Here is a 26,493-nt window from a genome sequence, read left to right on the forward strand (position 1 = left end):
CAAATTCTTTAGGTCCTTGTAATGAGGGATCGAATCTTAGTGGCAACATCATATGTTTTTAGCCTTTTTTTTGTAACCCTTTACCTTATTTAGGAACCCACAAGATTAGCCTTTTTGCCTTTATCCCTTTACCTTATTTAGGAACCCACAAGTTTAAAATTCTACATTCGCCTATATTTAACATAAGTTTTCCCCTACCCTTTATCTATAGGGTCAAAGCCATGTTTTTCTTTTATTGATGTTGATTACTATCCGCCATGCATTGTGATATTTGTATCGTTCCAATTTTATCAGGATCCACCACTACAAAAATTTGGTTTTTAGTGGCACAAAAATTCGCCACTAAAGAACGAAATGTCGCCACTAAAGACTTTTGGTAGCGACAACTATGGCGTTCGTAGTACTTCCATAACTAAAAGTTATTTGCAATGATAAAGCAAGGTTGTCACAATAAAAAGGTTGTATTTTGACAAAACACATATGGGTTAGGTTGCCACTGATACATAGCATTAGCAGCGACTTTACCGCTGCAAAATCATCATCATTTGTGATGACGTATTTCTCGCCACAAAAACCTTGCTATTAGCTGTGACGACTTATTGCTCGCCACAAAATCACCATTATCTGTGACGACTTATTTCTCGCCACAAAAACTTTACTATTAGCTGTGACGACTTGTTGCTTGCCACAAAATCACCATTATCTGTGACGACTTATTTCTTGCCACAAAAACCTTGCTATTAGCTGTGACGACTTGTTGCTTGCCACAAAATCACCATCATCTGTGATGACTTTTTCCTCGCCACAAAAAACTTTCTATTAGTAGCAACCTTAGTCGCCGCAAAATTAGTATCACTAGTGACCACATATTTATATTATAGCAATCCATGTCGCTCCTATACCTTTAAATATTAGTGGCGACTCTTATATCTTGTTGCTAAAAATAAACTTATAATAGCAAAATCCATTGCCACATATCTACTTAATCATTAGTGGCAAGTCTCATTTTGCCACTAGATTAAATTTTGTGCTCAAATAAAATATTGTTTTCATCAACCAAAGAATGAATTTATTCAATACCTACATTAGACAAAATTGACAACAAATTTAAGAACTACATATAATATTAGCTATTAAAAGCATCCCATAGTATTTTACAAAATCATTCTCCGACTAAATATTATAAGTACTTCACTTACTAAGAAGTCAACGATACATACATTAATAATGATATGTATAGTACTTCAGTTTTATCATATTCATACGTATGATTAAAAAATCAAACATGCATTCTACGCCTTCATGCTCCTCCTTAGTCAACCCATTGTTTAAGAACGCCCCTGCCATTAAAATACACCAAGTCACTTATACTTCTAGAAAAAAAAGTGCATATATATACTGAATAAACTAAAAGTCAGTGGTGAAGATTTCCATAAGAAAGTGGCAAGTTCACCCCTGAAATGGTTAATTTCAACTTCACCCCTGAAAAGATTAAAGTGTACGTAAATCTTTCCCTACGAGGTAGAGATGTTATTTTCGAATCTACTATATATATATATATATATATATATATATATATATATATATATATATAATAGTCTTAAACATGTATAAACAATGTATTTTTCGCTGAGGGAGATTCGGGTGAACCCCCTTGACCCTCCTAGCTTAACCCCTGCTCTCTAGTTTATGTCAATTCACTATCGAAGCTCAAAGCCTCAAACTAACCATATGTAAAGTGAGAATAACCTAAAGGTTGTGAAAACTGGTCCCATTGTGTAGAGATAAGAACCATATTCATTCAATTATATGTCAATTTTCAATCTAATTTCTCAATAGATTGTAAACTTTTTAGACCAGAAAATGATCATTCCAAATTCAAACAAACCTGCTGCAATCAGTTAGTACGTTCCAACTTTTGAAGATATAATCATTTAATCTCACATTTTTATTTAAACTAGAAAGTCTAGAATCTAAGTATAATATCATCCCTAATATCTTTAAATATCCTTTTGTATTCACATTCCTTCTCCGTGAAGGAGCTTACAAAAATGATAATTAGACTCGACTACTCATTAAAGCTTTCTTTCAATCATGCACAGATTTTGGAATTCTAGGTGGTTTCTTGGTAGATGCTAAACTTGGCCGTTATTTAACTGCTACGTAAATTAAAGATAGAGAAGTCCTCTCCTATATTTCATACTAATAGACAACATATAGCCTAGACTAAGATCCAGTAAAAGAAAATGATCCTAAAAGGCTGACTTTTGCACAATTCTAGCAGCTATTCACTTAAATCATGACATGTGTTCTACATATTAGCTAGCCTAGATCATTTATATGATTCTACAAGTTTTACTTCTTCTAAATATAAAAGAAGTAATAAAAAATCATTTTAACTTTTAAAACTTAAACTTCCCTAATATGTAACTCATGTCTAACCAGGGGGGTAACATTGTTGACATTGGCGACATCCATTCAAAGCATTAAGCCCCCTGAATGTGACCCAATAAAAGGTGGTCAATGCATTGAAGCTAGCGGCCAACAATTTCCTTTTTCCTACACAGCACTGTACACCCAAGCTCTTGGTGGTGGTGGAATCAAGTCAAATGTCTCCAGGTTTGGGTCAGACCAATTTGACCCATCAGATCTAAAGGAAAACAAGTCCATGATATACTTTTTCAACAGGTTCTATAACCTATACATCTTAACAAGAAAATCCTATACCTTCTGTGTATTTATTTTTTCAATTTGATCTTTTCTGATGCAAATCTCAAGCTTTAAGCAATTCCATAGTTTGACAAGGATTCTGAAAATACAATGCAAATGTATCCCCACTTGAACTAGCTTTCAAAAAATTATCCAAATAATAAGAGGGAAAATGATATGGTGGAACAATAAATTCATACCATTATATAAGATAAATAGATAATTACATTCAAGAGATCTAAGGGGAGTGGGTAGAATCACACTGACAAACAATCACCAAAAAGAATAAAAGAAGCAAGAAATAATGCTAAAAAGAATGTCAATGGCTAGTTTTACTACAAAGCATCAATCACAGGAAATTACACTGACAAACAATCATTCTTTGGTAATATTTCAGAATTTCGTTCATTTTCCTTAGCCTATTTTCACATTTTCATTTGCAAATAATGAATTTGTATTTGTGACTTGTAGAAAAAAGAAAGTCAAAGTGCTGATGGTTCTTTTTTGGACAATGAGTTGGACAAGAAAGTACCTGTTGCATTCCAGCCATGAGAGCAACCATTTTGTCTTGAAATATTTTTTCTACTTCTCCTTTCATGTGTTCTCGTTCCTCTTCCAGTTTATTTGCAAATCTTGATCCATATCTCTTTTCAAATCAGTAGCCATTTTTTCACGCTCTTTTTGCAACTTTCTTTCCATGTCAAGTTGCATCTCTTGACGCATACTTTCTACCGCTGAAGACACACTAGTCTCTATGTTTGCTTGTTGTGTTTGATTCCTTTCAGGAGGCTTCTTACCATATCCTTTTCCCCAAACCTATCCCGATCTCATACCAAGAACTGAAGATAAAATCTCATCTCCGGTCATGCGAAGCTAGATGTCGTCGGAATGTTGTTCAACAACAAGTTGCTAGAGCTATCCCTATAATAATACATAACCATTTACAACCATTAGTTAATAGATTGAGAGTAACTTATAGTACATCAAAAAGGTAATACGACAGTGATTTCAAAAAATTACATGAATCTATTCAGAATGTGGATCCAGCCATACACGTTCTCCATTAACATTCTTACGCGTGTGTTGGATCTCCCAGATTTTATATGGTGTCTCTTTTTCTCCTATTAGGGGATTTCTCTACAATATCAAAAGGAAAAATATATTTATATAACCAAAAGATTATATAGAATTATATAAATATCAAAGAAGTATATGTAATAATAAGGGAACATATATGATGTATCTTAAACGTAGATTCCTCTACTTTTGCAAATGATCTTGTACCACAACAATGTTTAGTTATTTGTTTTTCTCTATTTCTTTTGTTTCTCTCGTTGACGACCTGTACTTAAGTGAACAGATTAGGAAATCTCAAATCAATCAAACAATCAATCAATCAACCATGCCTCGATCCTAATACAAAATAACTTCCATTTCCAACAAACTAGACTTCTATTTCCAACAAAACAGAATTCCATAATCCATATTTCAAAGTAAATGTGTAGATAGAAATCAGGCTATAAGATAGAAACGTCAAGTTGCAGGTTCACCATTCTGTATTTGAAATATGCTAGTCTAAGAAACTACAAAAGAGGTGCTATTACTTGGCTTGCCGTTGACCGAAAATACTTGATATGATAAGAAAAACATCCAGGTCTAAGGGTGTATGGCAGTTATATTTGAAGGTACAAACCTATATTTTTTCAAAAAAAATTTCAATTATGTGTTTGTTACCTTGAATTTATCACTGCCAAAATGTTCCACTAGGTGCGTCCAGTCATCCAATTCAACATCCTCCGGACGATGCGATAATCTATCTTTATCATTGCTATAGCTAGAGTAGATAACATGTAATCGAGCTTACCATGCTCTAAAAAGATGTTGCATAGTGCTTACCACAAAACCTTGCAACTTATGCTCTGGCAGCCCATTTCAAACTTCAAATTTATCCTAGACATTTGTTAAACAAATGGAATCTGAGAAATAGAGTATAACAGCCAACACATCTCCAGGCGATTTGTGAAGATCCCGTTACTTATTATCCTCATTGATTACTAAATAGATATTTTGTATAGAAAAATATTTTCAATCATACAAAGACACGTTAACTAGTCAATCGAACACATAACACAATTTACTAAATCCCACAGACCATGCAAAATTCTTTCCACATAGAATTTGATACAGTAATAGTCAAGCAAGATGCTTTCCAAGCTCAGATTTTACTTTTTTATGAACATAAAAGAGAAAAAAACCAACATGTCATGCCTACAGACAACAGAAAAAGTATTTTCAATCATACAAAGACACCATAACTAGTCAATCAAACACACAACACTATTTACTGAAGCTTACAGAACAAGCAAGATGTGTTCCATAGAGAATATTAAAATACGATTTGGTCTGCAAGATTCACTTTCAAGAACACAACCTATTAAGCCAACTTCCAAGCTCAGATTATGCTTTTTTATGAATATGAAATAGAAAGAAAACATGTCATGACTGCAGACAATTAAGGTTAGCAAGTGAATGTTATACCAGGTCTCCCACCCCCAAGATACGGTTAAGATTTCTCCACACAGTAATGTATATTGCCTGAAAAGAAGAATTTATCATCACAACCTATTTTTAGGCGATTTGTGAAGATGTCGTCACTTGTTATCCTCGTTGATAACTAAATAGAGATTTTATCCAAAAAAAGTATTTTCAATCATACAAAGACACCTTAACTAGTCAATCGAACACACAAAACAATTTACTAAAGCCCACAGACCATGCAAGATGCTTTCCATAGAGAATCTGATACAGTAATAGTCAAGAAAGATACTTTCCAAACTCAAATTTTTCTTTTTTATGAACATAAAAAAGAAAGAAACCAACATGTCATGGCTGTAGACAATAGAAAAGTATTTTCAATCATACAAAGACACCGTAACTAGTCAATCAAACACACAACACTATTTACTGAAGCTCACAGAACAAGCAAGATGCTTTCCATAGAAAATATTAAAATACTGTTTGATCTACAAGATTCACTTCCAAGAACACAACCTGTGAATTAAGGGTTTTTATGAATTTTATACCAGGTCGACCCCCCAAGACACGGGTAATATTTCTCCACATAGTAATGTATATTGCCCTAAAAGAAGCATTTATCATCACAGCCCATTTTTAGGCGATTTGTGAAGATGTCGTAACTTGTTATCCTCGTTGATAACTAAATAGAGATTTTGTCTAGAAAAAGTATTTTCAATCATACAAAGACACCTTAACTAGTCAATCGAACACATAAAACAATTTACTAAAGCCCACAGACCATGCAAGATGCTTTCCACAGAGAATCTGATACAATACTAGTCAAGTAAAATGCTTTCCAAGCTCAGATTTTGCTTTTTTTTATGAACATAAAAGAGAAAGAAACCAATCTGTCATGGATGCAGACAACAGAAAAAGTATTTTCAAGCATATAAAGACACCATAACTAATCAACCAATCACATAGCACTATTTATGTAAGCTCACAGAACATGCAAGATGCTTTCCATAGAGAATATGATACAGTAATGGCCAAACAAGAGAATGAAACTAATACAATATTAAGAGTCATTACCTTGACCGTATACCACATTGCTTCTTGATGTTTTAGAACTATCTTCTGCCAACTTCCATCTCTAAAGGAGACAGTGGTTCTCATGATTCAACCACAGTAATTGACAATGTTTCTAGCTCCAGAATCTATGGCTCTATCAATGTCATTTGAAATCATTATTTTAATTTTTCGTCCATGTTTAAACTTAAAATCCACAATTTTGGATTTGTATTTCCCTCTTTCTTTCTTTTTATTGATGTAGGAAACTGCAACTCAAAAAAATCTATTATTATAAAATAGAATGTATATTTAGATTGATCCGGCAAAGTGAACTATCCTGCACTAGTTTTAACCTCTACACTAAGGCGTACACTTTCATCTAGATTTCTTGATGATTGTGTCTTTGGAGATGTCCTTTGGATAGGTCTTGTTTGCATTTGCTGTGTTTGCAGAGGTCCTTCGCTTGGATTAGATGATTGTCTAGTCTCTAAAGAAGTCCCAACAACTCTTATTGGTTGTATTTGTGGCTGAGATGTTGTATCAGAAATTAAACGTTCTAGAAAATTGCCACAGTCGTATCCACATCCCGCATCTTCTCTTTCACTTCTACCTCATCCCGTTTCTCTCATTTTCTGTAATATTAGGTTAAAAAGGAGACGTGTATCAGAACCAGAAATTAAGGATGCCAAAATATATATCTACTGCCGAGAAAATTATCAATTTATAAAATAAAATTTTAAATCAAATAATTAAAAAATATCAAACGATTTGTTGAACTTTATAAATTTATTGATTCTACTTAAAAACATTAATTTCATTGATAAATAAAAGTTGCAAGCATAAGAATACCAAATACAAGATAGCGTAATAAGAACACAAAATACAAGATGTCGTTCTATTTAGAACACAAAACAAAAGATGCTAGCCTAATATAATAACTTCTCAAAACAAGATGTCAACCTAATAAGAGCACAAAATACAATGAACTTCTCATCTATCTTTTCTTCTTAATCTTCAGCACGACATATCACTGTCTTCTCCATCATTATCATTAAGTAACTCTTCTTTACTTTCTTCATTATCTGATACGTCCATATAATTGTCATTAATGAAATCATCTTCCTCATTTTCTTGATCATTTGTTCGTAAAATAGATTCTGGTTCAACATCATCCCGATGTAAAGGCACCTCAATATCGGTTTCATGATTATTGGCACACAAAATATCTTCAACTTCATCTTGCTAGTAAACATCTTCATTCAATGAAGTGTCTAGTTCAACTTCAGGCACATTAAAAAGATCGCGAGGATTAGTATTTACAACAATAAGCCAATCTTTATCGACCATGTCATTCAAATAGAAGACTTGTTCAAACTGAGATGTCAACACAAATAGATCATTTGTATTCAAGACACAATGAGTATTCACACTTATAAAACCATATTTGTCAATCTTATATCCTATTTCGAGGTGAGACACATCCCACCAATGACACTTGAACAGATGAAATTTTCTATTTCCTGCATAACGTAACTCATAAATATCTTTTAATACACCATAATACTCCTTATTTGGGTCTGAAACATCTCCCCTCACAAGAACTCTGCTGTTTTATGTTTTTCTCATAAGCTCTTTTGTTTGAAATCTAAATCCATTCATCATACATGTTGAATATCGATGTATCAATGGTTCTGGACCAACAGCTAAGCTTATATCTCATCATTTGCACGTCCTTGGAAAGATAGTACAAATATCTACAGAAACAAGCAATATATTATCACTAGTATAAGAAAATTGAATATATGCTAATATTTATTATGTCATTTAACTAGACACCTACGCGTGCACAAAACCAATCAATAAATCCATTGTCATGACCCTATGAGCACGTGTTGAACCTTCTACTTTATTCTGTCTCATGTATTCCCTACAGTTAGCATTAGTTAAGATTAACTAAATTATATTAATGTCAAATTATATTAGAATTAAAAAGAGACTTACTCCCTGTTTTGTGAAATCTCTTCATAAATTTGAAGCACATAAATACATGCTTGATTGAACTCATCATAAGGCAGCCTATTCCCTCCATTTGAAGCCCCTTTTGTTTGCCCTTTATATTTAAAAATAGACATCTCACCATTTGATATGGATTCATTGTTATTTCGAGTTGATTTATTAAACTTAGTTGAGATGTTCTTTAAATATTGTGAACAAAACGTAAGGCTTTCCTCTGCCAAATACCCTTTGGCAATTGAACCTTTGGGATGACCTTTGTTGCAATTATATGCTTTAAGCTCTCACAAATGCCTATAAAGAATTATCATTTAAATAATTATAGAATATTACATTTTAAATATATTCACATTTAGTTTTAGAATAAGACAATACCTCTCAAAAGGGTATATGTTTCTATATTGAATGGGTCCACCAAGTTTTGCCTCTTTTGCCAAGTGAATTGGCAAATGAATCATGACATCAAAGAACGCTGAAGGAAAAACCATTTGACGTTTGCACAATATGATAGGATTTTCAGACTCTAGGATATCAAGATCCTCAATTCCCAGGCATTTAGAGTATAGATTCTTGAAAAACTTGCCGAATGATAAAATTGGTTCACAAACTTCCTTAGCCAATAAACCACGTATAACTACTGACAAAATATCTTGCAATAACACATGATGATCATGACACTTCAATCCATGTATCTTTTTCTCATGTACATTAACACACCTAGAAATATTTGATGAAAAGGCATCTGGAACCTTCAAATTAGCTAAGAAATCACATAACTTTAACTTCTCTTCAGGAGACAAAGCATTGCATGCCACTGGTAACAAAATATTATCTCCATCCTCAATTGGATGTAAACTTTGCCTAATTCCAAGGTCCATCAAATCATATCTACTTTTCAATATGTCTTTTGTCTTTCCAACCATACTCATCATAGTTGATAAAAAACTTTCAGACACATTTCTTTCTATGTGCATTGGATCAAGGTTATGTTATAAGTCAAGACCATCCCAATAAGGAAATTTAAAAAAGATACTCTTCTTTCTCCAATTATAAGCATCATTGGAAATATTACTCTTTCTCTTTTGGCCTTTACCAAAAGTCACATTGCCCAAAGCTTGTAATTGCTCAAGTGCTTCAACACCTGTTAAAGGAATAGGTGTAGCCCCCATTTCCACTTTTCCATCAAATAAAACTCAGTTTCTACGTCATGGATAGTTCATCAAAAGAAAGCGACGACGACCCAAATAACACAACTTACTACGTAAAGAAATCGAATATGTATCTTTGTGGCAACAAGGGCATGCAAGTTTCTAAAAGGTTACCATATGTAGGGAGGTCATTAATGGTCTACAGGAGAGCAACACGCATAAGAAAATTAGATTTTGAGTGTTCATCATAAGTCTCCACCCCATTCCATAATTCATTTAACTCTTTAATCATTGGCTGTAAGTATACATCAATATTATTGCCTGGACATTTAGGGCCCGGAATAAGAAGAGTCATCATGAAATATGGACTTTTTATGCAATCCCATGGTGGAAAATTATATGTAGCTAGCACGACAGATCAAATACTATAATTGGAACTCATACTCCCATTAGGTTGAAATCCGTCACTTGCTAAACCTAATTGAACATTAATTAACTCAGCTGAAAAGGTAGGATAACTCTTATCAAGAGATTTCTATTCAATTGAGTCAGATAGATGTCGCATGATACCATCTTCAATATTTTTCTCCTTGTGCCACCTCATCTTTTTTGCTGTCTCTTTTGCCATGTACTATCTTTGGAGCCTTGGTTTGATTGGAAAATGTCGCCGTATTTTATGAGCCACTATCTTGCCTTTATGTTCTTCTGACTTCCATCTAGATTCACCACACTTTGGACATGATTGGAAATTTAAATAGTTACGCCAATATAATATACAATCATTCTTACATGTATCAATTTTGGTGTACCCTAAGCTGAGATCAGAAAGAACTTTTTTTGCTTCATAGAGAGACGGGTACAAATGACCTCTCAGGGAGAACCTCTATTAAAATGTTCAACAGCTCATCCATTGATTTGTTGCTCCAATGGTTAAGGCAACTTAAGTGGAGTAATTTAACAACAAAAGACAATTTTGAGACTTTTGTGCAACCAGGATAAAGTCCTGTCTGAGCATCTTCTAACAATGTGTCAAACTTTGTTGCATGCACATTTGGATCTTCATTGCCCTCCCAAGAATTAGTATTATCCTCCAAATTTGTATGTCCACAAACATTATGAATCATTCCAACAACATCATCCTGTTCAATTTCATCATCTTCTACTTCATCATTATCGGCAGGATTAGAATTTTCACCGCTAACCAATACTTCTCCATGATAATCCCACTCTCTATAAAAATCCCAGAAGCCCTTATTCAACAAGTGTAGTCTTACATCAATTATCAACTTAAACACAGTGTTCCTACATTCCTTACAAGGACATCAAATAATAGTGCTCACCCCAGACTGATTGAACGCCCAATTAAGAAAGTTATCTACTCTATCTTTATATCTTTGGTCGGCTCTATTCGTGATATCCAACCAACTTTTATCCATTTCTATCTTTTCGATCATTAAGAAAGACAATTTATTAATTAAACATACAAGTGTGACAACAATTAAAATAATTACAAGATCGAAGTGTATTGTAAATATTACAAAAAAATCTAAATTCATAGAAACTGAGAAATAAAGTACAATAGCCAACACATCGCCAGGCCTGTCAACATGATAATTAACTCTTAAAGAATATTATTAAACTACTACTTGGTCTGCAGGATTTACTTCCAAGCACACAACCTATGAAGTTAACTCCCAACAGTACCTATGTTTTTCTTTTGTTAATTAATTTTCTAATTGAACACTGGCCTCCTTCTCCTCCATAATTTTTAGTCATATGTTTGAAATTTGTGAAACTACTAATGTGGATCTATTAGCCTTAGAGAATGAGGAGGCATGTTTATCATCCTTGGAAAATTCAAGGCTCAGATTTAGCTTTTTTATGAACATGAAAGAGAAAAAAACCAACATGTCATGGCTGCAGACAAGGTTTGCAAATGAATGCTATACTAGGTCGCCCCCCAAGACATGAGTAAGATTTCTCCACATGGTGATGTAGATTTTCCAGAAAGAAGCATTCATCATCACAACCTATTTTAAGGTGATTTGTGAAGATCACGCCACTTGTTATCCTCATTGATAACTTAATACAAATTTTATCCAGAAAAAGTATTTTCAACCATACAAAGACACCATAACTAGTCAACCAAACACACATCACAATTTAGTGAAGCTCACAGACCATGCAAGATGATTTCCACAGAGAATATGATACAGTAATAACAAACAGAAACTAATCACAAATGTAGTGTTCTGGACAAACTAAAAAATGAAGTATACAATATGATTTTAAATTATTATAGTTTCCTATATATAGGTGCAGGAGAAAAAAAATCAAACATGCACTCATTAAAATTTTGAAGAGTACGAGCAAGTTAGTGTAGTGATTAGGCTAGCAGTACAGGGATGACGAGAAAAAAATACTGGTGTGACAATTAGTGTAGTGAATGAGGATATCAGTGGTGTAGTTAGAGTTGCATCGGAAACCATAGAAGTTCTAGTCTCAGAGATCGTGCCCCCAAACTTTGAACCAAACACAACTGCCTCAAACTCCATCAAAGCTAGAGTCATGATCTTAGACCCTCTAAAAATAATTAGCGAGTTTGAGGGGCCGTCAATGTATTCAGTCATAACAAAAAGACTTGAGGCTCAAATAAGTGATTAACACAGACAATGAGTTCTTTGACACTGCCATGGCTACAAACCCGATAATACGGGTTTCCCCGCCAAGATACAGGCCTAAAACAACAATGCCAGGTTCCAGATTCTCAATAACAATCAATTATCACAACCCTATCATTTTCTTTCCATTCCATTATTATATGGTTCTGTTGTCGCTTTGCTAACACAGCCTCTGAGAAATAGAGTATAATGGCCAACACATCGCCAGGTCTCTCAACATGATAATTAACTCTTAAAGAATATTATTAAAATACTGTTTGTTCTACAAAATTCACTTCCAAGCACACAACCTATAAAGTCAAGTCCCAACAACACCTATGTTTTCTTATGTTAATTAATTTTCTAATTGAGCACCGACCTTCTTCTTCATAATATATTTTTAGCCATATGTCACGGGTAAGATTTCTACACATGGTAATGTAGATTTCCTGGAAAGAAGCATTCATCATCATAACCCATTTTCAGGTGATTTGTGAAGATCCCGTCACTTGTTATCCTCATTGATAACTAAATACAAATTTTATGCAGAAAAAGTATTTTCAACTATACAAAGATACCGTAACTAGTCAACTGAACACACATCACAATTTAGTAAATCTCACAGACCATGCAAGATGATTTCAACAGAGAATATGATATAGTAATAGTCAAACAAACAGAAACTAATCACAAATATAATGTTTTGGACAAACTAAAAAATGAAGTATACAATGTGATTTTAAATTATTATAGTTTCCCAAACGCAGGTGCAGGGGAAAAAGAATCAAACATGTACTCATTAACATTTTGAAGAGTACGAGAAAATTAGTGTAGTGATTAGGCTAGCAGTACAGGGATGACGAGAAAAAATACTGGTGTGACAATTAGTGTAGTGAATGAGGGTGTCAATGATGTAGTTAGAGTTGCACCGAAAGCCATAGAAATTCTAGTATCAGGGATCGTGGTCCCAAACTTGGAACCAAAGGCAAGTGCCTCAACCTCCACCAAACCTAGAGTCATGATCTATAGACTTCTAAAAAATGATCAGCAAGTTTGAGGGGCCATCAATGTATTCGGTCATAGCAAAAAGACTTGAGGCTCAGATAAGTGATTAACCCAGGAAATGAGTTCTCTGACACTACCATAACTGCAAACCCGATAATACGGATTGCCCCACTAAGATACAGGACTGAAACAACAATGCCAGGTTCCAGATTCTCAATAACAATCAATCATCACAGCCCTATCATTTTCTTTCATTCCATTATTATATGGTTTGATCTGTTGTTGCTTTGCCAACGCAGCCTCTGAGAAATAGAGTATAATAGCCAACACATCGCCAGGACTCTCAACATAATAATTAACTCTTAAAGAATATTATTATAATACTGTTTGGTCTGCAAGATTCACTCCCAAGAACACAACCTGTGAAGTCAACTTCCAACAATACCTATGTTTTTTTCTGTTAATTAATTTTCTAACTGAACATCGTCCTTCTTCTCCATAATATTTTTGTAGTCATATATCTGAAATTTGTGAAGTTATTAATGTGGATCTATCGTACTTAGAGAATAGGGAGGCATGTATATCATTTTTGGAAAATTCAAGGCTTAGATTTTGCTTTTTTATGAACATGAGAGAGAAGGAAACCACCATGTTATGGCAGCAGACAAGGTTTGCAAATGAATTCTATACTAGGTCGCCCTCTAAGACACGAGTAAGATTTCTACACACCGCAATGTAGATTTCCCCGGATAGAAGCATTCATTATCACAACCCATTTTCAGGTGATTTGTGAAGATCCCGTCCCTTATTATCCTCATTGATAACTAAATACTGATTTTATCTAGAAAAAGTAATTTCAACCATATAAAGACACTGTAACTAGTCAATCAAATAACAATACAACCTTCTGATCTGGAGTCAGACATGCTACGATTACACCATGAACGACAAAAGGAAGAATTTAAGACTCGGTTAAAATGAGAGAACAAAGACAGTATCATAGGTGTAAATCCTATCGATGTTGTAAGACAAGCCGCGAGAACAGGACCAAGTGTATCTCGGCTCCTTTGTACATATAGTCAAGATTACTCGTCTATAACAAAGACTACGAAATTGGGTGGACAAAGATAACACAAATCCCATTTAGGGGCACGATCCCTGAGACAAGAACTTTTATGGCTTTCGACGTAACTCTAACTACAACACTAGTATCCTCATTTACTACACTAATTGTCACACCAGTTTTTGTCTCCTCATCCCGGTACTGCAAGCCTAGTCGCCTATTAAACATTAAAAAAAAACTTTTCTCTACAATAATTATTGATTCAACATACCCAATCTACAGACATGCAATCACAATAATAATACCAAAAGGTCTACAAATTCAAAAATAAACTTTCAGCTAATCCAAATAAAAATATCGATAACTCACTTACAATTTTTAAAATAAAAAATTAAAAAAATACAAAAAAATGAATTAGTGATAAACATAAATTGTACCTTCAGCTCTAACCTCAAGAATTTTGAAATCGATTCTTTCGTCCTTTGACCTTACAAAATTCTGTTCCAACAGATTTTAAATAGATTAAAGAAATTGCACATGCAATCTAAAAAATTACATATATACCCAAAAGGGATTTTATCACATACCTTGGAGAATAAACTTTGAGAACCTTATTTGAGAAAAAATAAAAATTTCTAGCAAAGAGATATCTTGTTCCTGCAAAAATTTGAGTTAATAGAATTGCATGTGAAAATAAAAAATGCATATACACCCACAAATCAATTTGAGAAATAACTTTAGAAAACCCTATTTCAGTAAAGAGAAAAATTTTTAGGCATTTCATCCAACAAATTAAGCTAACCCGTTTAGAAAATTTGAGATTTGAGCAAAGTTTTAACTAACAAACCTAACAAATTTCAGCTAAACCATTTAGAGAATTTTCTTTCTTCAATGGGTTTAAGATCTTTATTGAGAAAAACGATGAAATGGTTCAGTAGAGATACGATGAAGGTTTTCTGAGGAAATACGATGAAGGTTGAGCTTCAGTAGAGAGAGAGATGATGAAAGGGAAATGAATTTTTCTTTCTTTTTTAATTGTCTGAAAAGACATACTAGAAGTTTCCTATTATTAAAATTTTTAAAAAATAAAATAAATTACTTTTAGTGGCGAAGTTGTCGCCACATAATTAATTTAGAGGAGACATTTTATTAGTAGTCGCTATAAAAAGGAGCGAAAATTTTATTATTAGCAGGAACTAAAATTTTTTACTTTAGTGACAACTATTAGAGGCGAAAAAAGTTATCTGACGCAAAAAGATGATGTATTGCAGTGATAATAAATGTCGCCACTAAATAGTATATTTCTGCAGCAACAAATTGACTCGCCACTAATTGTCGCCACAAAAAACTAGATTTGTTGTAGTGCACTATGTTCATAGGTATATAATGAGAAATATTCATTGATAAACATGAAATAGTTGCAAAATTATATTATTTAACGTGGAAAACTTGATAATATTGGTGTTTAAAGCTAACTATGACCGGAGACCTTCTCTGTTTTTCTGATCTATTATATGTAAAAATTGAGCCCCGTCCTTTCTTAACTAGAAATCTTGAGTTTCAATCTCAAAATTTAAAAAAAATAGAAGAAAATATTTTTCTCTTTAATTGGTCTTGCAAGTTTCAAAATCGAATTTTCAAAAATTCTAATATATACTGCCTGACCTTGTTATTGAACCAAGTCGACAAGGATCCCGTCTGTTTACTTTAGAATTAGTAAGGTAAGTGTAACGCCTAGGGTTTTTGGTCCTTCAAAATTTTTTGAAATTTTATCCTCACTGTCTCGACTATGACTTACCCCTATGAGTCAAAGGGAGTCTTGACGGATCCTGGGGACCCAATCATAACCAAATAAGTATGCGACAAAGTTCTTCTTTGAGTATGAGTGGCTCACTAAGAGTCGTAAGGACTTGTTACGAGTCATTGGGCGCAAATCATAAGGTATCCAGTGTTTATCTTAATTAGGTTATGTGTTGACTACAACTGGACCCTATGAGTTGTAGGGTCCTATGATGAGTCATATAGGTTGAGTCATAAGGTCAACAAATTGTGAGTGCCTTGGAGAATGTCTTGTCTACGACTCAAGTTGACCAGTCATAATGAGTCTATACGAGTATTAAAGTGACCCGTAGTCACTGACGACTAAATTTCATCTTTTAGTTTGAGGGAATTATGATTTTTCCAAACTTGTGACTTTTGAAGTGGTTATGACCTCAACCCCATATTATGAAATTGGGTTTGAATATGAATAGAATGCATGATGACTACTCTTGAACTATTGCATAATGTAAAAGGTTAATGAAGCATAATGATCTTTAATTGAACCTTATAGGGTTGTGTGATTACCCAAGCTAAGGTATAATTGAACTAAGGGGTGTGAATTCCCCCAAATAATGAGATTGTTTTGGTATATTGTTGTTACCTTGCAAGTGTAGTTGGTATGATGATACCAACAAGGTATGCCTTAATATGAAATATGATTCAATGAATGGGAATGTGTGATACTTGTTTTAATTGGGATTTAATAAGGGCTATGTAGTTGAGTCATGAAGTGGAGTTCTCGAGGAACCAACTTTGGAAACTGTGATTCCTTATGTGGGGGTCTATATGATTGGGTGGTTCGAGTCCCCTTACTATGATCATTTTATTGGGTGGTTCAAGTCCTTCATATTATATTATATGATTTGGTGCTCGTGTCACCTTGATATGATGGTAGGTTTGAGTTCCCCATAGTGCATATGTATACCCTCTAATTCATGTAGCTACATGCACTAGGGCCCTACCAGCTGGGGAAGAGCTGGGCCCATATAGCCCATGGGTGCGTTTGTATGTTATGATGGTTGAGCTACACAATCCAGGCTAAAATTTCAAAGCGCATGTTAAGCTATGTTCCCTATTCTGACATGTGATATATATATATATATAATATATATATATATATACACATGAATATGCAGTTGATTATGTGCATTGTCTTTTAATGATTTTGAAACTTTTTACCATGGCATTATGTTATCCTTATCCCTGAGTTTCATGCTAGTATTCACCCCATTAACAGTCTTTGGACGATGTATCTCCATGTACTGCAGGCACCGAAGCTACCTCTACTTTTTCTGTACAGAGTTAGGTGGATAGCTTGTTTTTTTGGTTCATTTTGGTGAAGTGGTGATCTTTCATACTTCAAAAGACTTAGAAATTTCATAAGTTCTTATCATAGACTAGAGCTGAGAGTCTTATTATCATTAATATTATTATTTTCATTCTCATTATCATTTGTTAGAGTCGGGAACATGTCCTGACTGGTTTTTGATTCTTGTGTTAAAAGGATTTGTTGGATTACTGTGGACTTAGGCGATGTTGGTCAGTTGTTCTGGCCAATCGATGGTTATCGATTATAGAAATACCTTTTATTCTTTAAACTTATCTTGTTATATGTTTGAAATACATCCGACATTAGGGATATCGTATTATTTGGTTAGGTGTACAGGGGTAGTTTCCGATCTACATGGGGCCTGGGATACCCATCACGTATAGACCCTGGTTTAAGTTGTGATAAAAATGGTATTAAAGCCTAGGTTTGGTGTTATTGGGTTTCCACAAAGCCTTGTTAAGTAGAGTCTCATTTATAGGTGTGTAGCGCGTCGCACTTATAAGAAAGAAACTATGAGACATTTAGGAATATTTTCCTTTCTTGTTGTTCTATTTTAGCTATAGAGTCTAAGGTCTTGAATCTCCTCTAATTTCCATATGTTCATTTTTCATATTATGCCTCCCAGATTAGTTAATGTTTGTGGAAACTCTTTTATCTCGTCTGAGGATAATATGGACGGAGCTTATCATACTCGAGGAGTTTAGACCTGGTCGAGGTTCGCTACTTCTGATTGCCCTAAGGTAGCTACACCAGTCCCCTTATCTATCTTCAGGCACCCCAAGTCAGCATGTCTAATGCTAAGTATTGCCAGTTAATTCATTTTCTTACCAATTTGGTGGCCTCCTAGACTGAGCAGGTTTCTTCTGTTGCTTCATCCCTCGAGGCCACTAGAGTTGGCCAATTTATGAGGTTGAGTACTCCTACTTTCACTAGTTCTAAAGTTCAGGAAGATCTTAAAATTTTGTTTATGGGATGGAAAAAATCTTCTATGTGATGCACACTACTAATGTGAAGGGTGTGGAGTTTGCTGCTTATCAGTTGGAGGATGTAGGATATCAATGGTATGAGGAGTGGGACTAGTCTAGGGGTGACGATGCTGAGTCTGCTTTTTGGGATAATTTCTCTAGTACTTTTATTGATCACTTTTATCCTCAGGAGTCAAGGAAGGTGAAGGCCAAGGAGTTCAGGAATTTAATGCAAGGTTGGATGAAAGTGAAGGAGTATGCCTTGAAGTTTCATAAGCTATCACGTTATTCCCCTGAGTTGGTGTCTAGCATGAGGACTAGAATGAGGAAATTTGCCTCTGTGTTGTCCTGTGAGTTGATCTTGGAGAGCAAGGATGCCTTGTTGAACAAGGATATGGATATCTCTAGACTTGTGGTGTATATGCAACTAGTAGAAGAGGACAAGAAGAAGCAAGTAGAGATGAGTGAAAGGCAGAGTAAGAAGTTTTGCTATTCGAATCAGGGTGGAGGTCAGCAACAAAGTGGTAGAGATAGTGGAAAATGGTCTAAGAAAAAGTGAGGCAATTATGGTTCCTACTCTACGGCTAGCGCACCTTATCCGAAGTCATCGAGTCATCTTCATTCTTAGTATAATAGTGGGTTTAGAGCACTAGAAGCCTAGCCTTAGTCTAGTGAGGCTCAATCAGCTTTGTCGTACCCTTTCTATAGATTTTGTGGTCAGGTGTACCATGGTATTTGTGAAGAAGAGGGAAAAAGTGCTTTAAATATGGTCAGATTAGTCATATGCAGAGGGATTGTCCTTTTAAGGTTACTTCTGGGGTGAATAGGATTCTTGTTTCTACTTCATTAGCTCCCGCACCAAAAGGTGCCGTGTCTACTTCGGGCTTCAGCACTGGTCAAAATCGTCTGTATGCTCTTTCCATCTGCCAAGATTTTAAGGCATCCCCCGATGTTGTTACTGGTACACTCAAACTTTTCTCTCATGATGTATATTATTTGCTTGATCCCGAGTCTACCTCTCTTATGTGACCCCTTATGTGGCTATCTATTTTGGTTTTGATCCTTAATATATTTCAGACCCTTTCTCTATGTCTACCCCGGTAGGTGACTTCATTATGGCTAGAAGGGTCTATAGGGGTTGTGTGATATCGATCAATGGTAGGGAGACCCTGGTAAATCTGATAGAGTTGGACATATTACATTTTGATGTAATTTTAGGGATGGATTGGTTGCATTCGTGCTATGCATCTCTTGGTTATCGGACCTGAAGGGTCAGTTTTCATTTCCCTAATGAGCCAGTGATCAAATGGGAAGGTAGTTCCCTGGTACCTAAGGAAAGGTTTATTTCATATCTTAAAGCCCGAAAATTGGTTTCTAAAGGGTGCCTCTATCACTTAGTATATATTAAGAATTCTTTATCTGAAGGTCCTTTTTTGCAGACTGTCCCCATGGTTTGTGAATTTTTTGAGGTGTTCCCTGATGATTTTCTTGGTGTACCTCCCGATAGGAAAATTAATTTTGGGATTGATCATCTTCCAAACATTTGTCCTATTTCTATTCCTCCTTACAGAATGGATCTGATTAAGTTAAAAGAACTCAAGGAGTAGTTGAAAGATCTTCTTGACAAGGGTTTTATCCACCCTAGTGTGTCTCCATGGGGTGATCATTTTATTTTTGTGAATAAGAAAGATTGGTCCCTTTGGATGTGTATTGATTACAACTGAATAAGATGATCGTAAAGAATAAGTATCCCCTTCTGAGAATTGATGATTTGTTCAATCAGCTTCAAGGTGCTAAGTTCTTTTCTAAGATTGATATTTGATCGAGTTATCATCAGTTAAAGATTAGGGAGGTGGATATCCCTAAGATAATTTTCTGAACGCGATATGGTCACTTTGAGTTTTTGGTGATGTCCTTCAGTTTGACTAATGCCTCGATAACGTTTATGGTTCTTATGAATTGAGTTTTCTGTCAGTTCTTGGATTTGTTTGTGATTGTCTTTATTGATGATATTTTAATGTATTCAAAGAGTTAGGCCGATCATGCCGATCACCTCCACCTTGTGTTGTAGACCTTTATGGAGCAACAGCTATATGCTATGTTTTCTAAGTGTGAGTTTTGGTTAAATACTATGACTTATCTGGGTCATGTTGTTTTTAGTTAAGAGATCATGGTGGATCCACAGAAGGTTGCGATGGTTAAGAAGTGGCCTAGACCCACTACTCCATCCGACATGCAGAGCTTCTTGAGTTTAGCCGGCTACTATGGAAAGTTTGTGGAGAGTTTCTTTTCTTTGCTGCCTCATTGACTAAGTTGACTCAAAAGAAGGTGAAATTCTTATAGTCTGATGTCTATGAGGGCAGTTTCGAGAAGCTGAAGGATAAGTTAACTTCGGCTTTAGTCTTGACTTTACTTGAGGGCACTGATGGTTTTGTTGTCTATTGTGATGCGTCCCGAGTGGGACTGGGTTGTGTGTTGATGCAACATGGAAAAGTATTTTCTTATGCCTCTAGATAATTAAAAGTTCATGAGAAGAATTACTTGACCTATGATTTGGAATTGTTAGTTCTGGTGTCTGTGTTAAAAATCTGATGATATTATTTGTATGGGGTCTACGTTGATATCTATTCTGATTATAAGATCCTGCAATACATGTTACTCAAAATAAGTTAAATCTTAGGTAAAGGAGATGGCTTGAGTTTCTCAAGTACTTTGACATGAGTCTTCACTATCATCCAGGTAAAACTAATGTAGTTGCTGATGCTCTTAGCAGGTTGTCCATGAGAAGCTTATCTCATGTGGGCGAAGAGAAGAGGAATTCAGTGAAGGATATGCACCATTTGGATAATCTTAGAGTTTATCTTTTGGACTTTGAAAATAGTGATGTGTTTTTTCAAGAGGTGGCAAAGTCATCTCTTGGTGCTGTGGTGAAGGAGAGGATTATATCTTGATGTAAATCAAGAATGATATTGGTAGGCAGAAGGTGATGGTTTTCGATATTAGTGGTGATGGTATCTTGAGGTATCAAGGTAGATTATGTGTTCTCGATATTGATGGGTTGCGAGGAAGGATTTTGGTTAAAGCTCATGAGTCGTATTACATTATTCATCTTGGTTAGATGAAAATTTATCATGATCTGAAAGAGATTTATTGGTGGAATAATATGAAGTGGGATGTGGCCAATTTTGTAGCTAAGTGCATGGTGTATCAGCAAGTGAATGTGGAGTACTTGAGGTCCGGTGGGTTGAGTCAAGAGATTGAGTTGCCGGTGTGGAAATGGGAGATAATTAATATGGATTTTTTATTGGTCTTCCGCAGTTTTTCCAATAGTTTGATTTGATTTGGGTCATCATGGATAGGATGACTAAGTTTTCTCACTTCTTGCCAGTGAGGACTAATTTCTCTCCTGAGGATTATGCCAAGTTGTTTATTGAGGAGGTCGTGAAGTTGCATGGTACTTTAGTTTCCATCTTATTTGATTGGGGTACTCAGTTCTCACCTCACTTTTGGAGGTCGTTCTATTGAGGTTTGGGGACTAAGGCAACCCTTAGTACCTTCTTCCCCCATAGATAGATGGGCAAGTGGAAATGATGATTCAGACTTTGGAAGATATACTTTAGGCTTATGTTTTGATTTTGGTGGTATTTAGGTTGACCATTTGCCTCTCATATAATTTGCCTACAACAACAATTATCACTCTAGCATTGGTATGTCTCTATTTGAGGCCTTATATGGTAGAAAGTGTAGGTATCCTATTGGGTGGCTTGAGGCTGTGAAAATAAGTTATTTGGTCTTGATTTTGTTCACCAAGCCATTGAGAAGGTAAAGGTGATTTGATATAGACTTAGGGTTGCCCAAAGTCGCCAAAAGTCCTACGCAGATGCGAGTCAAAGAGAGTTAAAGTTTAGTGTTGGTGATTGGGTGTTCTTGAAGGTATCTCTTATGAAGGGAGTGATGCGGTTTGGTAAGAAGTGGAAGGTTAATCCCCGTTATATTGGTCTGTACTTGGTTTTGAAGAGGGTTGGTAATGTTACATATAAATTAGAGTTGCCTTCTAGCTTGAGCTTTATTCATCCAGTATTTCATGTTTTGATGTTGAGAAAGCGCGTGGGTGATACTTTGACGGTTATTCCCTTGGAGGAGGTAGGTATTTTGGATTCCTTGTCCTATGAGGAGGTCCTCATTAAGATTTTGGATTGGCAAGTTTGTCGGTTGCGGACAAAGGATACGGCTTTGATAAGGATTCTTTGAAAGAACCAAAAGGTTGAGGAGGTTACTTAGGAAGTCGAGGAGGTTACTTGGGAAGCCGAGGAGGACATGAAGTCCATGTATCCGTTCTTGTTCCCCGTTCTGAATAATCATGCGTGAGGTATAAATATTCCTTAACATTCCTATTTTCTGACTTTGTTAAAGGGAATTGTAAATTTTGTGGCATCTTTATTCTCTATCTTTGTTGAAGGTAAGTGTGGTTGTGTTTGGAGTCAAATCGTGCTAATAAATCCTTGTCCTATCATTCAAGGATGAATGATCCTAAAGGGGGGGGGGGAGTATGTAACGCCCTGGGTTTTTGGTCCTTAATGTTTTTTTGAAATTTTATCCACACTGTCTTGACCACGACTTACCCCTATGAGTCGAAGGGTGTCTTGATAGTTCATGTGAACCTAGTCGTAAGGTGACTAGTGAATGGTGCTTGAGTTGCTGTTTTGAGTACGACTTAGGGATACGAAAAGTAGTGAGTCTTGACGAGTCATAGGGACCCAATATTAACCAAATTAGAAAGTATGTAGCAAAATTCTGCTCTGAGTACGAGTGGCTCACTAAGAGTCGTAAGGACTTGTTACGGGTCGTTGGGTACAAATCATAGGGTGTCCAGTGTTTACCTCAATTAGGTTTTGTGTTGAATATGAATGTACCCTATGAGTATCGTAGGGTCACATCACGAGTCATATAGGTTGAGTTATAAGGTTAATATATTGTGAGTTCCTTGGATGCCGTCTTTCCTACGACTCAAGTTGACAGTCATAATCAGTCTATACGAGTCATATAGTGATCCGTAGTCACCAACGACTAAATTTCAGCTTTTAATTTAAGGGCACTTTGGACAATTTCCTTCTTGCCCAATTAAAACCCCACGTCTATAAAACACTTAAGGGGGTTATATTTCATCCTTAACGTACTCAAACAATTTCAAAGATCTCTCAAATTCTCTCAAGCAGCCATAATTGTGGTTTCCAAGAAGTAGGTCATCCAAGGGATCAAGGGTTGAATTCTTTCCGTAAAACTTGGTATTTCAGGCATGTTACTCTTCCCTCATTGTTAATTTTTTGAAAGCATATGTTTAAAGTATTGTCCATGAAATATTAATGTTGGCTTGAAATCAAGGGTTGAGGGTTTTGATTGCTTATTGTTGAACAATGTTTTCCCATTTCTTACATATGATTATTCATGTTTTAATTATGGTTTGAACTTATGGGTACATGGGTATGGTAAACGAACTCGGAAATTGTGATTTTCCCAAACTTGTGACTTTTGAAGTGGTTATGACCTCAACCTCATATTGTGAAATTGGGTTCGAATATGATAGTATGCATGATGACTACTCTTGAACTATTGCATAATGTGAAAGGTTAATAAAGCATAATGATCTTTAGTTGAACCTTATGGGGTTGTGTGATTCCCAAGCTAAGGTATAATTGAATCAAGGGGGTTGTGAATTCCCCCAAGTGATGAGATTGTTTTGGGATAGTGTTGTTACCTCGGAAGTGCAGTTGGTATGACGATACCAACAGTATATGCCTTAATGTAAAATATAGTGCAATGAATGAAAATGTATGATACTTATTTTAATTGGGCTTTAATGAGGGTTGTGTAGTTGAGTCGTGAAAGTAGAGGTCCAGAGGGATCAATACTGGATACTACAATTGCCGACGTGAGGGGTCTATATGATTGGGTAGTTCGAGTCCCCCTTACTACTATCAACTGATTGGGTAGTTCGAGTCCTCCACATTATATTGTATGATTTGGTGCTTATGTCACCTTGATATGTCAGGAGGTTTGAGTCATCCATAGTGCATATATATACCCTCTGCTTCGTGCCGCCATACACATTAGGGCCCTACCAACTGGGGGAAACCTGGGCCCATATAGCTTGTAGGTGCTATTGTATGTTATGACGGTTGAGCTACACAATCCAGGCTAAAGTTTTAAAGCGTATGTTAAGCCTTGTTCCCTATCCCGGCATGTGATATATATACGTATATCCATTTGATTATGTGCATTATTTTTAATGATTTTGAAACTGTTGAGTGTTGACCATGGCATTATGTTATCCTTATCCCTGAGTTTCATGCTAGTGTTCACCCCACTAACCATTTCTAGACGTTGTCTTCCCATGTGATGCAAGCATCAGAGCTGCCTTTACTTTTTCTGCACAGAGTTTGGTGGATCGACTCTATTTGTTGGTTCGTTATGGTGAAGTGGTGAGCTTCGATACTTCAGAAGTCTTAGACATTTCATCAGTTCTTACCATAGACAAGAGCTGAGAGTTTTATTATCATTAACATTATCATTTTCATTCTCATTGTCATTTGTTAGAGTCGGGACATGTCCCGACCAAGAATAGTTTTTGGTTCTTGTGTTAGAAGTCTTTGTCGGATTACTGTGGACTTGGGCGATGTTGGTCGGTTCTTTTTGGCCGGTTATCGGTTATAGACATACCCTTTATTCTTTAAACTTATCTTATTAGATGTTCGAAATTCATCCGACATTGGGGATATCGTATTGTTTGGTTAGGTGAACAGGGATGGGATCTAGTCCACGCGGGACTTGAGATACCCTTCATGGCTAGGCCTTAGTTCGGGTCGATAATCTTTTTATTTATTAATAAAAACTTAGCCCTAGACACTGCCTAAAACATCTGCTTAAAAAGGCAAAATGGTCTACTGGACCCTTGTACTTGTTTTCGTTTATAAAGTGGACACTTCTACTTAGACCTTTGTCATCTGAACCGTACCTTTAACCCATCAAAATACATGATTTTAAACCTCTTTTGACGCATATGTGGCATTAAATTTCCGAGGTTGAGAAATGCATGCAAGCCCATATTTTTTGAGCGAATGAGTCAGTTTCTTGCATTCAAAAATATTTTTTAATTTAAATCTAAAAGAAGGGATAAAAATTATTATTTGAAAGCCCTTTGCTAAGTCTTGCTTTTGAGACAAGAGTTATAAAGCATATCACAAATCAAGACATATATGGTAGTGTAAAATTTTGTCTATGGGGTGTAACTTGTTATTTGAAAGTCCTTGAGATAGGTCTTGCCTCTAAGGAAAGAGTTATAGAACATCTATTAACTCAACACAATGTGGTAGTATCAACTCTTGCTCATGGGGCATAGCTTGTTATTTGAAAGTCTTTAGGCTAAGTCTTGCCTCTAAGATAAGAATTATAGAGCATCTCATAAATCAAAACAGAATGTGGAAGTGTCAACTTTTGCCCACAAGGCATAACTTGTTGTTTGGAAGGAGTCGAAGAAAAGAAAAATAATAAAAATTAAGGAAAATAAAAAAATAATTAAAAACAAGAAAGGAAAAAAGAAAATACAAAGAAGATAAAAAAAGAAAAGTAAAAAAAATAAGAAGTTGAGAGGAGAAAAGAAAAAAATAAAACAAAAAAAGATTGAGAAAAAAAGGAAAAAAAAGCCAAACATAAAATAAAGTCTAAGAAAAATAAAAAAAGAAAAAAAAAAGAGAAAAGAATAAATAAATAAAAAAGAAAAAAAATCAGAAGTGGAGAGGAGAAAAGGAAAAAAAGTAAAGATTGACAAAAACTTTTTTTAAAAATTAAAATTAAAATCAAAGTCAAAGTTAAATAAAAAAAGAGAAAAAAAAAGTTGAAAGATAAATACACATGAAGAGTTGTTTAAAAATATTTGAGGTATAGAAGGACAAATAGTTATATGTTCAATAAGTTTAGAAAAAAAACTAATTTTGTAGTACTTTTCTTATGGAGGACAAAAAATCAATTAAAGCCTGTGGACTATTTCTATAGTTTATCCCTAACTTCACCTTTGCCTTGGCCCATACCAAATCTAGCCTAGAAGCACAATTATTTAAAACTTGATTATACAAAAGAACTAATATATTCTCTCCATTTCTTTTTAACTAGGGAATTAACTCGTGCTTTGCGCGAT

The sequence above is a fragment of the Capsicum annuum genome, chromosome 12 (assembly GCF_002878395.1).
Source record: "Capsicum annuum cultivar UCD-10X-F1 chromosome 12, UCD10Xv1.1, whole genome shotgun sequence".
Classification (NCBI taxonomy): Eukaryota; Viridiplantae; Streptophyta; class Magnoliopsida; order Solanales; family Solanaceae; genus Capsicum; species Capsicum annuum.